The sequence below is a fragment of the Amblyraja radiata genome, chromosome 22 (assembly GCF_010909765.2).
Source record: "Amblyraja radiata isolate CabotCenter1 chromosome 22, sAmbRad1.1.pri, whole genome shotgun sequence".
Lineage (NCBI taxonomy): Eukaryota > Metazoa > Chordata > Chondrichthyes > Rajiformes > Rajidae > Amblyraja > Amblyraja radiata.
The window spans coordinates 20,885,445-20,902,540 of record NC_045977.1 but is presented as its reverse complement, the minus strand read 5'-3'; positions in this window follow the sequence as shown (position 1 = coordinate 20,902,540).

The following is a 17,096-nucleotide window of genomic DNA, read 5'->3' as shown; positions in this document are numbered from 1 at the left end:
CTAGTGTAAACGGGTAATCGATGGTCAGTGTGGACTCTGTGGGCCGAAGGGTCTGTGCCACACTGTATCTCTAAACTAAACTAATTGCACTCTGTAATTTCTTCCTAGTGCACAGATGAGCAGTAGAATCTAGCCAAATTAAACTAATCTCGTCTGCCTTCCCCTTGATCTATATCCATTAATTCCATGCGTATCCTCTAGTACCTGTTGATGGGAATGTCAGGAAAATAGGTCGCAGGAACATTTAGTGCGAAAATCCGTTTACCTTTAGGGGCAGCAGTAGAGTTGCTGCCTTACAGCGCCAGATACCCAGGTTTGATCCTGACCATGGGTGCTGTCTGTATGGTGTTTGTATGTTCTCCCCATGACATGCGTGGATTTTCTCTGGGAGCTCCGGTTTCCTCCCACACATCAAAGATATACAGGTTTGTAGGTTAATTGGCTTGGTAAAATTGTAAACTATTCCTAGTGTATGTGGGATAGTGTTAGTGTGCGGGAATCACTAGTCAGCATGGATTTGGTGGGCCGAAGGGCCTGTTTCCGGGCTGTATCCTAAACTAAACAAAAAACTAAACTAAAAGAATGCGATTACTCTGACTACATCATCTCAATGCCTCCTGCGTTGAAAGGAACTATGAACAATGTTTTCTTTTAAACAATTGGTTTCCATCACCACTCCTTCCAATCATAAAAATAGATTCTCTTCCTTATTAGCTGACTAACCTTGCTTTCAGCAGGACAAGATCTGTTTGTGTCATAATATGTTTGTAGCTCAAAGTCCCAAACATATGCAAGCGAATGGTTTATGCAATCTGTGAGTCAGTGTGGTGAGTTTTGCCGAGACTGCCACTGACACATCAAAGCATAATATGTAGGCACACCCAAGGTTATCTCAACGCAAAATAGGTTTGAATCCCTCGTAAAATGAGAAGGAAGTTAATCAGAGTGAAAAACATTCTATTTTAGAGCGTAACAGCCTGGTAACAGGCCCTTTGGCCCAACGAGTCCACTGACCATCGATCACCCATTTTTTAGACTTAGCTTTAGGGAAACAGTGCTGAAACAGGCCCTTCGGCCCACCAAGTCCGCACTCCATACACTAGCACTATCCCACACACGAGGACAATCTACAATGTTTTCACCAAAGCCAACTAACCTACAAACCTGCACGTCTTTGGAGTGTGGGAGGAAACCGGAGCACCCGGAGAAAACCCATGCGGTCACAGGGAGAACATGCAAACTCAATACAGCCAGCACCCACAGTCAGGATCGAACCTGTGTCTCTGGCACTTTAAGGCAGCAACACTACCATTGTCAGGTAGCATCTCTGGAGAGCATGGATAGGTGATGTTTCGGGTCAGGATCCTTCTTCAGACTGATTGTAGTAGGGGGGTGAAAGCTGGAAAAGAGAGGTGGGGACAAGGCAAAACCTAGCAAGTGATAGGTGAGGGGTTTGATTGGCAGATGATTGGAGAAAAGCCAGAGATGAAAATACAAAGAGTGTGAGAAAAGGATAGAAGATAAGTTTTAATCTACAATTTGAGAGGGAGAAGGGAAAATCGGAAGTGTCTGTATTACAGTTGACCAAAGGGGCCATGTGGGGGAAGCTGGCCATAGTTGAGTGGAAAGAGACCCTAGCAGGGATGACAGTGAAACAACAATGGCAGGTATTTCCGGAAATAATACAGATGGTGCAGGATCAGTTCATTCCAAAGAGGAAGAAAGATTCTAGGGGGAGTAAGAGGCGGCCGTGGCTAACAAGGGAAGTCAAGGACAGTATAAAAATAAAAGAGAACAAGTATGACATAGCAAAGATGAGCGGGAAGCCAGACGATTTGGAAACTTTTAAAGAGCAACAGAAGATAACTAAAAAGGCAATACGGGGAGAAAAGATGAGGTACGAAGGTAAGCTAGCCAAGAATATAAAGGAGGAGAGTAAAAGCTTCTTTAGGTATGTAAAGAGGAAAAATTTAGTTAAGACCAAAATTGGACCCTTGAAGACTGAAACAGGTGAATTTATTATGGGGAACAAGGAAATGGCAGACGAGTTGAACAGGTACTTTGGATCTGTCTTCACTAAGGAAGACACAAACAATCTCCCAGATGTACTAGTGGCCAGAGGACCTCGGGTGACAGAGGAACTGAAGGAAATTCACATTAGGCAGGAAATGGTGTTGGGTAGACTGATGGGACTGAAGGCTGATAAATCCACAGGGCCTGATGGTCTGCATCCCAGGGTACTTAAGGAAGTGGCTCTAGAAATCGTTTTCCAATGATTCAGGATCAGTTCCTGTGGATTGGAGGGTAGCTAATGTTATCCCACTTTTTCAGAAAGGAGGGAGAGAGAATACGGAATTATAGACCAGTTAGCCTGGCATTGGTGGTGGGGAAGTTGCTGGAGTCAATTATAAAAGATGAAATAGCGGCACATTTGAATAGTAGTAACAGGATTGGTCCGAGTCAGCATGGATTTACATAGGGGAAATCATGCTTGACTAATCTTCTGGAATTTCTTGAGGATGTAACTAGGTTCAAAGGTTCTTTATTAGTCACATACACCAATTGGTGTAGTGAAATGTGTATTGCCATTGCAGCACATAAAAAAACATCCCCCCACACTGGTTCCCATTATGAGGGAAGGCACAAAGTCCAGTCCCCATCCCCATGTCCACCCATAGTCGGGCCTATTATGGCCTCCGCAGTCACCTTTACGGAGGCCCGATGTTCCAGGCCGTTCCCGCCGGATGATGGTGCTCCGGCGTCGGGAGAATCCTCACAGCGGCATGGGAAACCTGGAACGGCCACTTCCTTACTGGAGACCGCGGCTTCCGAAGCCAACAGGCCGCGCTGGATGGAGCTCCACCACTGGCGATCTCGGCAAGAGATCCCAGGCTCCCAATGTTAAAGTCAGCGCTGCCGCACGCGGCCGGCCGCTCCACAGTCCGCAGCTTTGCGATGTTCATCGGGGGTCTCAGCATACCGGCGTTCCAGCGCGGCGACCCAGGCAAGGCATCGCCCGCTCCGCGAAAGCGCTCCAGCGCTGTGTCCCGCCGCCGAAGCCGAGGTTCTGGCTGTTCCCCTCAGGAAATGCCGCTCCAGACCCGCTGGTAGGCCGCGAGGACGAGTCGAAGATGCTGCCCGGAGAAAAGCCGCCTCTCTCACCACGTAGGGGCCCTGAAAAGCAGTTTCCCCCTCCCCCCCCATCCCCCCCCCCCCACCCACATAAAAAAGACTAGAGCTCCGAAAAACAAAAACTCAACTAACCAAAAGAGGGAAGTTTTAATCCCACTAGGTTGACAAAAATGCTGGAGAAACTCAGCGGGTGAGGCAGCATCTATGGAGCGAAGGAAATAGGCAATGTTTCAATGTTTCTTCTGAAGAAGGGTTTCGACCTGAAATGTTGCCTATTTCCATCGCTCCATAGATGCAGCCTCACCCGCTGAGTTTCTCCAGCATTTTTGTCTACCTTCGATTTTCCCGCATCTGCAGTTCCTTCTTAAATTTTTAATCCCACTATTCTGGAGTGACGGACATGGGAGTGAAAGGCAGGTATTACTGCCATCTGCTGACCAATGTAATTTACTGCAGCACTTGCATTTTTATTGCACCTGCTGCAACTTCAAGGCACTTACAGCCCATAGAGGGTGGATCTGGCTCCACCACTGTAAATGCAGCACATAAATCTGTGCACAGCAGGATCCGACACACTGCAAAGAGGTATTAAGCAGTGAATGGTGGGGCCCCGGTGAATGTTGTAGAGCAGAGGGTTCCAGGAGTTCCCTGAAAGTGGCGATACAGGTAGATAGGGTTTCATACTGCATGAAGCAGGCCCTTCGGCCCAACTTCCCCACGCCGTCCAAGATGCCCCATTTACGCTAGTCCCACCTGTTCACGTTTGACCCATATCCCTCTAAACCTTTCCTCTCCATGTACCTGTCCAAAAGTCTTTTAAATGTGGTTATTGTACCTACCTCAAATACCTCCTCTGGCTGCTCGTTCCATACACCCACTGTGTAAAAAAGCTGTCTCTCAGGTTGCTGTGAAATATTTTCCCACTTGCTTTAAACATGTTCTTATGGTCTTATATAACAGACATGTTCTTATGGCTTTTGGTGCATTAACCTTCATCAGTCAGGGTATTGAGTACCGAAGTTGGAATGTTATGTTACAGTTGTACACGATATTGGTGAGGCTGCATTTGCACTATTGTGTTCCGTTTTGGTCACCCTAGCAGTGTTTCCCACAGTGGGGTGCTCTACCCCAGGGGTACGCAAAAGGTCTTCAGGGGGTATGCGGCAATTTTCAGCTATGTACTACTTATTCATTATTAGAAAAAAATACTGTGGTTACGAATTACTTTATACATACATATTTGCAAATAAATTATATATTTCGTATGAATTCTCCTACTCACATTGCGATAGCTGCTGTATTTGGGTAGTTTGCAGACTCCCGCACGACAACTCAGGGGTGCAGTGCTGCCGGAGTTCACCAGAGCGCCGCTCCGACAACAGCGGGAATTTTAACTGGCGGGTGTGTTGTCGGGGTAACCTGTGTCTTGGCCCTGGGAAGACAGTGAAGGTGGTGGCCCCAGGGAGGCGGTGAGAGTCGGCAGCCGCGGCAGTTTCAGTGGCATTGGCCTGGGTTTGGCCGGGAAGGTGGTGAGGGTCGGAGAGGCGGTGGATGTTGTTGGTGGCCATCACGGCCACGTGGTGGTCGTGATGGCGGTGGAGGGACCGGTTTGGAGGCGGGCAATCTTGTGATCCTGGTAGAGTCCACATAGGTGAGGAAGCGTTTGTTGAGGGTGTGGATCTGGCGTCGAATGAAGTAGAGTCGTGGTTCATTGCAGGTGTGGGTGACTGAGTGGGTGACTGAGTGGGTGACTGAGTGGGTGACTGAGTGGGTGACTGAGTGGGTGTGTGAGTGTGTGTGAAGGCCCAGAGCTGCGGGAGAGTCAGGGTGAGTTGGTGCCGGGCCGGCACCTCTGTAAAAATACATGACAAACAAGAACTTTTTGTTAAAATATGGTTTCCATTCATTGACTATTTGAAGGGGTAGATCGGTCCAGCACGGGAACCTAACCGATAGCTTGAACTCAGGATTAGATGAAAAGTTATACTTTATAACCCACGAACCTATCTCCAAAGATGTATTATTAGTAAACCATTCCATTCTTTTTTTTATCTTGACATTTGTGTTCTTTTTTTTTCCTCTTTCTCTCTTACTTCCTATCTTTAAAAAAAAAACTAGAAGCAGAACCAATCCACAATTGATAATATTAACAATGTACGACTGATTTACATGAAATGTTTGTAATATGTGTTTGCTTCTAATAAAAATATATTAAAAAAAAACATGATTACCGTCTTTTTCTTTACTTGCTTGATAATTATAGTTCATGATAATTAGTGTGCGTGCAACCGTGCAATATTTTGTCATATTATTAAATTAAGTATTATATGTTTTATTGTACAGGTACTAGTTACACACTGGGATGTAGTGATAGGCTATAACCTTGTCTGACCCTCTTGGGAGACTAGCTTGCCACCCCCTCCCAAGCAAAACCTGAACTGACGCTCCTATTTGAAGGGGTAGATCGGTCCAGCACGGGAACCTAACCGAAGCTTGAACTCAGGATTAGATGCAAAGTTATACTTTATAATCCACGCCTGCCCCCATGGTGATATCACACTGGCCAACGAACTAAACACCTTCTTTGCCCGGTTCGATACTGGCAACACCACCAGGTGTGGAATAACCCCGGCCATAGCGGAGGGACAGGCCTTAACACTGAGCACTCAGGAGGTACAGTGCGCTCTGCGTAGGATCAATCCACGCAAGGCTGCAGGCCCGGATGGTGTACAGGGAAGAGTATTAAAGGACTGTGCTGGACAGCTGGCGGAGGTATTCACGAGAATCTTCAATCTATCTCTATCTCTGGCAACGGTCCCCAAGTGCCTGAAAACAGCCACCATAGTGCCGGTGCCGAAAAAGTCCAAAATCACCAACCTCAACGACTACCGGCCGGTTGCCCTGACTCCAATCCCCATGAAGTGCTTCGAAAGGCTGGTCCTCTCCCATATTAAATCCAGCATCCCTGCCTCACTGGACTCCCATCAATTTGCATACAGGGCAAATAGATCGACAGAGGATGCCATCTCTCTGGCCCTTCACACTGTCCTGACTCACCTGGACAGACAGGGCACGTACGTGAGGATGCTCTTCATTGACTATAGCTCTGCATTCAATATGGTCATCCCCACCAAGCTCACCACCAAACTCCACCAGCTAGGCCTCAGCTCACCGATATGCGCTTGGATCCTGAACTTTCTCACGGAGCGACCGCAGGCAGTGAGACTGGGCCCACACCTGTCCTCCACCATCACCCTGAGCACCGGCACACCACAGGGTTGTGTACTAAGCCCCATGCTCTACTCCCTCTTCACTCACGACTGTGTCCCTGCATTCGACACCAACACCATCGTGAAGTTTGCAGACGACACAACAGTGATTGGGCTGATCACCAACGGTGATGAAACAAACTACAGAGCGGAGGTGCAGAACCTGGCAGACTGGTGCGCCAATAACAACTTGGCACTAAACACCTCCAAGACCAAGGAGCTGATTATTGACTTCAGGAGGTCCCATCCTGGAGAATACGCCCCAATCTCCATTTACGGGGAAAGTGTGGAGAGAGTGTCCAGCTTTAAGTTTCTGGGCACTCACATTTCAGAAGACCTCACATGGTCCACAAACACCGCCGCGCTGGTCAAGAAGGCACAGCAACGACTGTTCTTCCTGAGGACATTAAAAAAGACTGGTCTGCCCCAACAGCTGCTGACAACGTTCTACCGCTGCACCACAGAGAGCATACTAACGTATGGCATCTCTGTGTGGTATCTCAGCTGCACGGAGGCGGAGAGGAGAGCTCTTCAGCGCGTCATCAACAGAGCGCAGCGGATCATCGGGACAGAGCTACCAGCCTTGGAGGGCATCTACCACACGCGGTGCCTCAGGAAGGCCCTCAGCATCCATAAGGACTCATCACACCCCTGCCACGGTCTGTTTCAACTACTTCCCTCCGGCAGACGTTACAAGGCCTTCTACGCCCGAACCTCTAGACTCAGGAACAGTTTTATCCCAAGAGCTATAGCGGCTCTGAACCGGCCCTAATGAGTGCCCCCCCACCCACCCCCTTTGGACAGTCTCCTTCAGATGGTCACGTCAATCAATTCAGCTTGTTTATTTATGTATTGTATTTATTTACCTTTCTTGTACATCAGTGGAGCTGCACACTAAATCTCGTTGCACTGACGTGCAATGACAATAAAAGATATATTATTATTATTATTTGACAGCCCCAGCACCTAAAAAATTAGCACTGTAACACTGACGATATCTCGTAAATTTTCGTTCAGCCTCACTTGCCCAAATGGTTTGCAATTCATGTGCGTCAGTGACTAAGAAAGAGTAATCATATCGTCATGGGTAAATGTTTCAGTTAAAACGGTTAAGTAGATATCAATAAAAGTGCTCGGTTATTTGATAATATCGCATGTGATGCTAGTTAAAATAGCGGGGAATAGGTTAGTATTACCTTTTCAGTGATATAATTGTTTTAATGATATATAGAACTGTGCGTAAAATAAATATTATAAATCTTTTTTCTAACCCTTAAATTCTCAATTATGGATCGTTGGTTAAAAACTGGGTGTATAAAATGCACAAAAGAGAGCAATGGGGAAGATAGAAATCGCAGCAGACAACGAGAAAACGTTGATATATCTGGACCATATGAATGTAATGAAATTGAGAAGGGTGTGCTAAAGGACTAACTAAGAAGATGGCAAAGAAACTCATATGTACGTTCCAGACGAAGAAGTGAAAATCATAAATTATATTAAAGGACTTCCGTTAAGTGGCCGACTTTTCTCACTTGTGCGAAGAAATGGGTAGTAATCACACCCAACTTCTTTTCTATACCGAGGTTTGTTGGCTCTCTCGTGGAAAAGTGTTGACTTGTTTATTTGAGCTCTGGAATGAACTACTGGTTTTTCTTAATGAAAGCTTTGAATTGAAAGACTGTTTAAAGACTGGATGTGGCTCTGTCAATTAGCATATCTGGCAGACATATTTAATGTTTTAAATAATCATAATTTGTCCTTACAAGGCAAGAACATTTCTATATTTCACGTTCAAGATCAGGTGAGCACCACAGTGGCTAAATTGAAGTTGTGGCAAAAGCGAGTTGTTAATGGAGAAGTGGACTCTTTTCCATCTCTTCATGAATTACAGACAAGTTTGAGCGAATAAATTGAAGACGGTGTGATGATTATTATTACAATGCAGCATTTACAGAGTTTACAGAAGAATCTAAAAACGTATTTCCCTGAATTAGACAGATATTGAGTGGATAAGATATCCATTCAACATAAATCAATCAGTGCCAAAAGGTCTGTCACAAACAGAAGAACAACCTTTGGAACTGGCTTCTGATGGATTCTTAAAAAACATATACATATATATAGAGAACACATTATCTTCATTTTGGTTACAAACACAAAATAAATTTCCAGAATTGTCAGATAAAGCCCTAAAGTTCATTTTTCCATTTCCAAGCTCATACCTGTGTGAAGTTGGATTTTCGGCCCTTGTGGACATTAAGACGAAGATGACGAACTGCATATTAGATGTCGAACCACAACTGAGGTTGAAATTAACAACTGCAGAGACAAATTTTGCCAAAATATTTTCCCAACATAAGTAATTTCATCCTTCACATTGATGATAAATTATTTTAATGAAAAATGTATTTAATGGATACTTTATTAATTTCATTCTAGTAATTATACGTTATATTATAGAAAACTTTTGTTTACATGCATACCTTTTACAATGAAATATGATGTTTTTAACGATGGGTACAAGATTCCCTCTCCCTCCATTTGTGGTGTGGGGGAGCAGGGGGATACAGGGAGAGGAGGGGGGTGGGGAGGGGAGAGGGGATATGGAGGGAGGGAGTGACTGAGGGTAGGGGAAAGGAGAGGGAGGGAGAGGTGAGGGAGGCAGTGGGGGAGGGGAGGAGGAGAGGGGAAAGAAGAGGGAGGGCGAAGAGGAGGGGAGGGAGTGCTGGGGGATGAGGGGGAATGGAGGAGGATAGGAGTAGGAAGAGGGATGGCAAGGTAATGGAGGAGGGGAGGGGGAAGAGGGAGGAGGGGGGTGAGGGGAGGATAATAGAGGAGGGGAATAGGAGACTGAAGAGGGAGAGTCAGATGCATTCACATTCATCTTAGATTTTACAGGTTATTGCCATTTTGAACTTGCAGTAACCTGCGCAGTTGGGGGAGGGTTGCCGTGACTCGCACTGCACAGTTTGCTGGAAAATTGCATTGGGGGAACGGGACCCAACGGGTCCCACTTGGACCAGTAACATTTAAAAGTCATTTGGACAGGCACATAATCTTATTCACAAACCTAACGAGGATATGTTGGATTACTTGATCTGATCAGTTTTTCATTAGCAGGAATTTGATTCTTTTAAAGAACTCACAGAACTGTTAAATAACTGGTAGAAAATTGACGTCATGTGTTGAATGCACGAACGCATTTAGTGGTTACTGTTTGCATGCAGTTTATTACTGTGCCACCAGAGGGCAGCTGATCTCCACCTGACAGCCAACTTGCCATTGACTTCATAACTGAGATGAAAAGCATTGATTCACAATCATGGAGTTTTATATAGCACTAGATTAAGTGGGACCCATTGGGTCCCAGTCACACGGGAGGCCTGGTCCCCCCAACGCAACCCATTCCCCAACGTAATATTCCACCACTCACTTGATCCCCCAACGCAATCCATTCCCCCAAAGCAATATTCCACAACTCACCCATAGCCCCTAACATAGTTCCCCTGGTGCGCTTGGAGCAGCCGAGAACGGTGAGTAAAGTGGCGAATAAAATCCTAGCAATATAGGTTACCGTTTTTGCGCAAATTTAAAATAACCGCAAAACCGGAAGTGGTCAAGATGAGAGTTTTAGTATAGACAGTATAGTATAGTATAGATAGATGGATGGATGGAAACAGGCCCTTCAGCCCAACTGGTCCATGCCAACCAAAGTGCCTTCCTGAGCTGGCCCCATTTGTATTTGGCTGCTATCCCTCCAAACCTTTAGTTTAGTTTAGAGATACAGCATGGAAACAGGTACTTCAGCCCACTGAGTCTGTGCCTACTAACGGTCACCCATACACTTGTTCTATCCTACACCCTGATGACTATTAACAGAAGCCAATTAACCTACAAACCTGAATGCCTTTGGTATGTGGGAGGAAAGCGGAACACCCAGAAAAACCTGTGCGGTCACGGGGAGAACGTACAACCTCTGTACAGACAGCACCCGCGGTAGGATTGAACCCTGGTCTCTGGCGCTGTAAGGCAGCAACTCTACCGTGATGCCACTGTGGCACACTAGAGGTACATGTCCAAATGCATTTGAAACATTGTAATTGTACCCACCTCTACTGCTGTGAACAAGTGGGTTTCCTCTGGGTGCTCTGGTTTCTCCACACATTCCAAAGACATAGAGTCAATTGAGTTCGGTAAAATTTTAATTGTCCATAGTGTGCTAGTGTACATGTTAATCAATAGTGGGTGCAGACTCGGTAGGCCGAAGGGCCTGTTTGTATGGTTTGTCTGTAAAGAAAGTGCTGTGAACACTCAACAGGTCAGGCAGCGTCCGGGGGGGAGAGAAACAAGATTAATATTTCAGGGCGGTCTATTGTCCGATCCTGAAATATTGACTGTTTCTCTTTCCACAGATGCTGCCTGACCTGCTGAGTGGTTCCAACATGTTCTTCCTTTATTTCAGTTTGAGATGTGAGTTGCCTGTTGATTGTAATAGTTTTGTTAGTTAGGGCTGGCAGCTCTGTTCTAGCCGACCTATATAATCCGAATCACACTCTGTTGCCGTTTGGTTGGTTTCAAGAGGAGGAAGCTTCTCACCCCAAGGTTGCCGCGGCAACCAGACAGGCTCTGTGGTCCAGGGGGTCCAAAGTTAATGATCTCACATTGCCTGGGCCCACAGCGAGGGAGGTCCTGCAGAGGAGCAATTACCACACTGTGCTGGGAGCAATTATCAAACGTCTAAAGGTCAGCGTGAAGCTGGCAGTCATGAGCTCGGGAGAAGACTCCATGCCTCCCTCCCACTGTGTTGTACTCCCCCCTTCTCTCCTGGCCTGATCTCACTCTACCTCCTCTCTTCATTAAAACCTTCTCTCCTATCCTGCTCACACTCTCCCTCCTCTCTTCCTCTTTTACTCTCACTTTCTCTCCTATCCTCCTCACTCTCACCCTTTCTCTTTTACTCTTTCCTTTCCTGTTCACTCTCTGCTCTCACCCTCTCTTACTCTATCCTCTCTTGTTCTCTCCTAAACTGCTCTAATTCTCCCCCTCTCTCTTTTATTCGTTCAAGTTCAAGTGAGTTTATTGTCATGTGTCCCTGATAGGACAATGAAATTCTTGCTTTGCACAGAACACATGACAATAAACTCACTTGAACTTGAACTTGAATAAAAGAGAGAGGGGGAGATTTAGTATTAGCACAGACTCAGTGGGCTGAAGTACCTGTTTCCATGCTGTATCTCTAAACTAAACTAAAGGTTTGGAGGGATAGCAGCCAAATACAAATGGGGCCAGCTCAGGAAGGCACTTTGGTTGGCATGGACCAGTTGGGCTGAAGGGCCTGTTTCCATCCATCCATCCATCTATCTATACTATACTGTCTATACTAAAACTCTCATCTTGACCACTTCCGGTTTGCGGATATTTTAAATTTGCGCAAAAACGGTAACCTATATTGCTAGGATTTTTTTCGCCACCTTACTCACCGTTCTCGGCTGCTCCAAGCGCACCAGGGGAACTATGTTAGGGGCTATGGGTGAGTTGTGGAATATTGCTTTGGGGGAACGGATTGCGTTGGGGGATCAAGTGAGTGGTGGAATATTACGTTGGGGAATGGGTTGCAATGGGGGGACCAGGCCTCCCGTGTGACTGGGACGTTGTGCGTTATCCAGTCAGCGGAAAGACTGTGCATGATTACAATCAGGTGTCCACAGTGCACAGATACGGGATAAAGGGAATAACATTTAGTGCGATACAAAATCCAGTAAAGTCTGATTAAAGATAGTCTGAGGTTCTCCAATGAGGTAGATGGTTGAAGTGCTATGAATTTAAAAAAAAACAATATAGTGCAAAAACAAAATGTACAGACAAGGCAGTATGTTGTATTTGGAGATTAGTTGGAGTTTGTAGTGTTCATAGTAGACTCTACGGTGACAGAGGAATAAAGGGAACAAAGAGAATGTCTGGATAGGGAGGAGACCAAGAGACTGAATGACCCACTGCTGGTTGGGTGCTGGCTGGGAAAGGGTGGGGAAGGCTTGTTAATCGAGCCGAACAGTTTGGAAGACAGACAAATAAACTAAACTTGTCCTAAACTCAATACGCTGTCAGTCCAGGAAGCACCAAGAGATTACTTGAGAAGCAAGGTGCATGACCGCTGTCATCTGACCATTGAAGTCTCACATTTGAGTGTGAACTGTTCCAAGATTTGCGTACGGCAAGCCGACAAAGCTAATTTCGACTCAAGCAAAGCCTATTAAATTTTGACACTTCCTGCAGACTGGGTAAATTGGTTCTGGCTGGAACACGAGGAGAAGGTAGTGCCTGTAATTTCTCGACAGCGCAGGGCGTGAGGGAAACAGGATGTGTGTCTTTTGCTGATCGACCTCTTGGGGTATTGATCCCTACATCTTCTCCTGCAGCGGGCTTTATGGCTCCGACATACATTGTGAAGAACAGGCAGGGAGCCGGTGAGAAACACATCCCCCTTCCGCACAAATCAAAATCCGAGCAACACACAACCACTGATCTCCAATACAAGCAATCGATCGATGGAAATGGTTGAAATAAACAGCATGGAAACAGGCCCTTCAGCCTACTGAGTCTGGGTGATCGATGTCCTTTAGCTGGAGAATGTAGGAACAATGTATGAGCGGTACAGTGGTGCAGTCGGTAGAGCTGCTGCCTCATAGCACCAGAGACCTGGGCTCCATCCTGACTTCGAGTATTGTCCATGTACAGAGTTTGAACATAATCCCTGCGACCTTGTGGATTTCCTCCCACATTCCAAAGACATGCGGGTTTGTAGGTTAAGTGGCCTCGGTAAAATTGCCCCTTGTGTAGAGGAAGTGGATAAGAAAGTAGGATAAGGTAGAACCAATGTGAACAGTTGATCGATGGTTGGTGTGGACTCGGTGGACTGAAGGTCCTGTTTCCATGCTGTATCGTTCAATCCATCAATCCATTCATCCCACAAAACATCCAGGATCAAAAGATGATATACAGCTGCTCCTCGACCTACGATGGGATTACGTTCCGATAAATCGAAAATATCGTAAGTCGAAACGCATTGAATACAATTTGATCACGTGACCGGAGGTGAGCTGTGGCTCGCTGCCGTTGCCCAGCCTTTGCACCATCGTAAAGTCGAGATATCGTAAGTCGAAGCATCGTCAATCGGGGAGCATCTGTATTGCTATTGAAAACTATGGAGACATTTATACTGAAGAGCCGCTCTCGCCTTTGAAATCTCTCCAAAGTCTCCACTCTCCAGTGTTTGTTTTGAGACAATATAGTGCAAGGGTTGAGATATAAATGTTGCCAGAGGAATATTGAGAAGGACAGCAGGAAGACCTTCCATGCTCTGCATTGCAATGTTATCATGAGATCCCTTCCATCCAGTGTGAGGACAGACAGGGTCATGGTCAAAGGTCTCGTCGTTTTCAAATGCCCCGAAGGTCGCATTGAAGGATGATGGGGCTGGAAAGTGAATGAGAGGAAACAAACTAGTGAGAAAGGCCTGGACAGAGTCTAGGACCAGACGGCACAAGCTCAGTATAAAAAGATGTACCTTTAGAAAGGAGATGAGGAAGATTAAGACCTCCGGTGCTACTGCAAGTAAGAATGTTATTGTTCCGATTCCAGTATAGTGTGACAATTAAACACTCTTTCAATGGGATTTCATGGAAAACTGAGAGGTAACTTGTTTTACACAAAGGGTAGTGCGTGTATGGAGCGAGCTGCTGGAGGAGGTAGTTGAGGCAGGTATTATCACAATGTTTAAGAGATATTTACATAGGTACATGGATAGGGTGGGTTTGGAGGGTTATGGGCAGGTGGGACTAGTGTCGTTGGGACATGTTGGCCAGCGTGGGCCGAAGGCCCTGCTTCCACGCTGTATAACTCTTGACACAGGTCTCTCCTCAACCTTCGGCATTCCGGAGGAAACAATCCAGGTTTGTTTCACCTTTCTCCCTGGTGCAGACTCCTTCCGTCCGTGTGCTGGTCACGGCCCTTATCAAAGCTGAAGGATTTTATTGGCTTTTTTCAAAACAAGTGTTGCCATTGAACGCGGGAAATGAAAGACAGAGCAGTGCGTCAGGTTTCCTGTTTGTGTGGAGGTTCAATAACTCGCCCATGAATAATTTACCAAGTAGTCCTTTCATGGTGATACAATCTGAATCCCACCCTTGGCTCTCAGCTGGCCAGGAAAGTGTTTGTAACCTTTCCAGTTACATGCACCCCGAATACCAAAACACTCACCGCTGAGCCCAGCTCTGACCTTTAGATGTGGATGCATTTTGTGCATGAAATAAGCTGGAGTGTGCAGTCCTCCCTAGCCTTTTGTGGACCATTATTCACTCTGCATTGAAATGTAGAATGGAAACATGATGCACAAAGGATGTATTAAAAACCACAGAGGGAGATAAGTGGCTGTAGAATGTAATTAGGCTCTCCCAAGGCTCTTGGTGCCTGGCATATGGAATGAGATAACGACCAAGGAAGTTTCATGAGAATTGTTTCGATTCTCTGTCCTACTCCGTTCAACAAAAGTGAAACAAGCTCAAGAATTAGCACCTGATCTTAAAGAGAACAAGTGTTTTATTGCCATATAGCCTGAAATGGAACAATGAAATTCTTACTTGCAGTAGCACAACGGACATGCAAACATAGAATACTCTCAACACCGTAACATAGAACCAAACGTAAGTTAAGTATAAAAACAACATCCAATGACAAAAGTGCAAAAACAAAAACAAAGTTCCCCAAGTCTATCTAGTTCAGAGCTTAGTTGGAGATTGTAGTGCTTAATATCCTGATGGCTGTTGGGGAAAAAACTGTCCCGGAACCTGCGCGTTACAGTTTTCAGGCTCTTGTACCTTCTTCCTGATGGCAGGAGTGAAATTAAAGTGTGGCCAGGGTAGTGTGGGTCTCAGATGATGCTCGCTGACTTTTTTAGGCAACGACTCCTATAGATTCCTTCGATGGTGTGGGGGTCAGTACCTGTGATGGACAGGGCAGTGGAGCCCTCAGAAATGAGTGGCACAGCTGGTAGAGCCGCTGCCTCACGGCGCCAGATACCCGGATTATCTGGAGGTAACGGTTTTGGGGTTCTTATACCGGCTTCCAGATGGTAGCAGCGAGATGAGAGTGAGGCCAGGGTCGTCTCTCACCTGTTATTACAGCTTGTCTCTCATAATATTAGTCGCACAGCTAGCAACGGCCAATTAACTTACAAACCTGCGCGTCTTTGGAGTGTGGGAGGAAACCAGAGCTCCAGGATTAAACCCACGTGGTCACAGGGAGTACGTATAAACTCTGTACAGACAGCACCCGTAGTCAGGATCGAACTAGGGTCTCTGGCGCTGTGAGGCAGCAACTCTATGCTGAGTCAGTGTGCCGCCCCTCGTGTGAATGGTGGTGTATTGGTGCCGCTTTGTGTGAGCATGCGCCAAAGAAGTCAGGGAAGGACAACAACATACATCCCTGGGGTGTACAATCCTCGTAAGTACCAGGTGCAGCCCAGAACTGCAGGGATAATGAAACATTCACGGTTATCTCATTGGCTGAAATTAAAAACCAAACTTCAAAGGGATGATGTGTCCTTCAGAGTGACTTTCTAGAAGCAAAATACAAGTGTCATAGGTGACCTCATATGTGGGTTATCTCTAGCCCTGTATACTCCAGTGTGTACATTGATTCATGTACATACAGGTTTGCCCGAAGAGGTACAGGTTTTTTGGTTAATTGGCTTTGGTAAAATTGTAAATTGTCCCTAGTGTGTAGAGTAGTGTTAGTGTACGGGGATCACTGGTCGGCATGGACTCAGTGGGCCGAAAGGCCTGTTTCCGTGCTGTATCTCTAAAGTCTGAAGGTTGTGTGCATTGATCCGTGTATACTCACCCCAATGCACTGTTCCCTGTGATCTTCCGCCTACCCTCTTGGTGGCTTGTGTTTAGGATGGGAAAATGTTACAGAGTTTAGAAGGATGAGGGGGTATCTTATAGAAACATATAAAATTATAAAAGGACTGGACAAGCTAGATGCAGGAAAAATGTTCCCAATGTTGGGCAAGTCCAGAACCAGGGGCCACAGTCTTAGAATAAAGGGGAGGTCATTTAAGACTGAGGTGAGAAAAAACTTTTTCACCCAGAGAGTTGTGAGTTTATGGAATTCCCTGCCACAGAGAGCAGTGGAGGCCAAGTCAATGGATGGATTTAAGAGAGAGTTAGATAGAGCTCTAGGGTCTAGTGGAGTCAAGGGATATGGGGAGAAGGCAGGCACGGGTTATTGATAGGGGACGATCAGCCATGATCACAATGAATGGTGGTGCTGGCTCGAAGGGCCGAATGGCTCCTCCTGCACCTATTCTCTATGTTTCTATGTTTCCAGGTAAGTAGACGCAAGGAACTCCAGACACTGGAATCTTGGGCCAAACACAAAGTGCCAGAAGAACTCAGTGGGTCAGGCAGCATCTGTGGAGGGAAATAGACAGACAATATTTTGGCTCTGAAGAAACGTCCCGATCTGAAACGGCGCCTGTCCATTTCCATCCACAGATGCTACCTGACCTGCTGACTTCCACCAGCACTTTGTGTCCTCCCCATGTTAAAAGATGTGCCACACAGGCATCCACCTGGAGGGCCGCGATGTCTGTGGCACCAGGAGCTGTCTCTTCAACCGTCTCAAGACCCATAG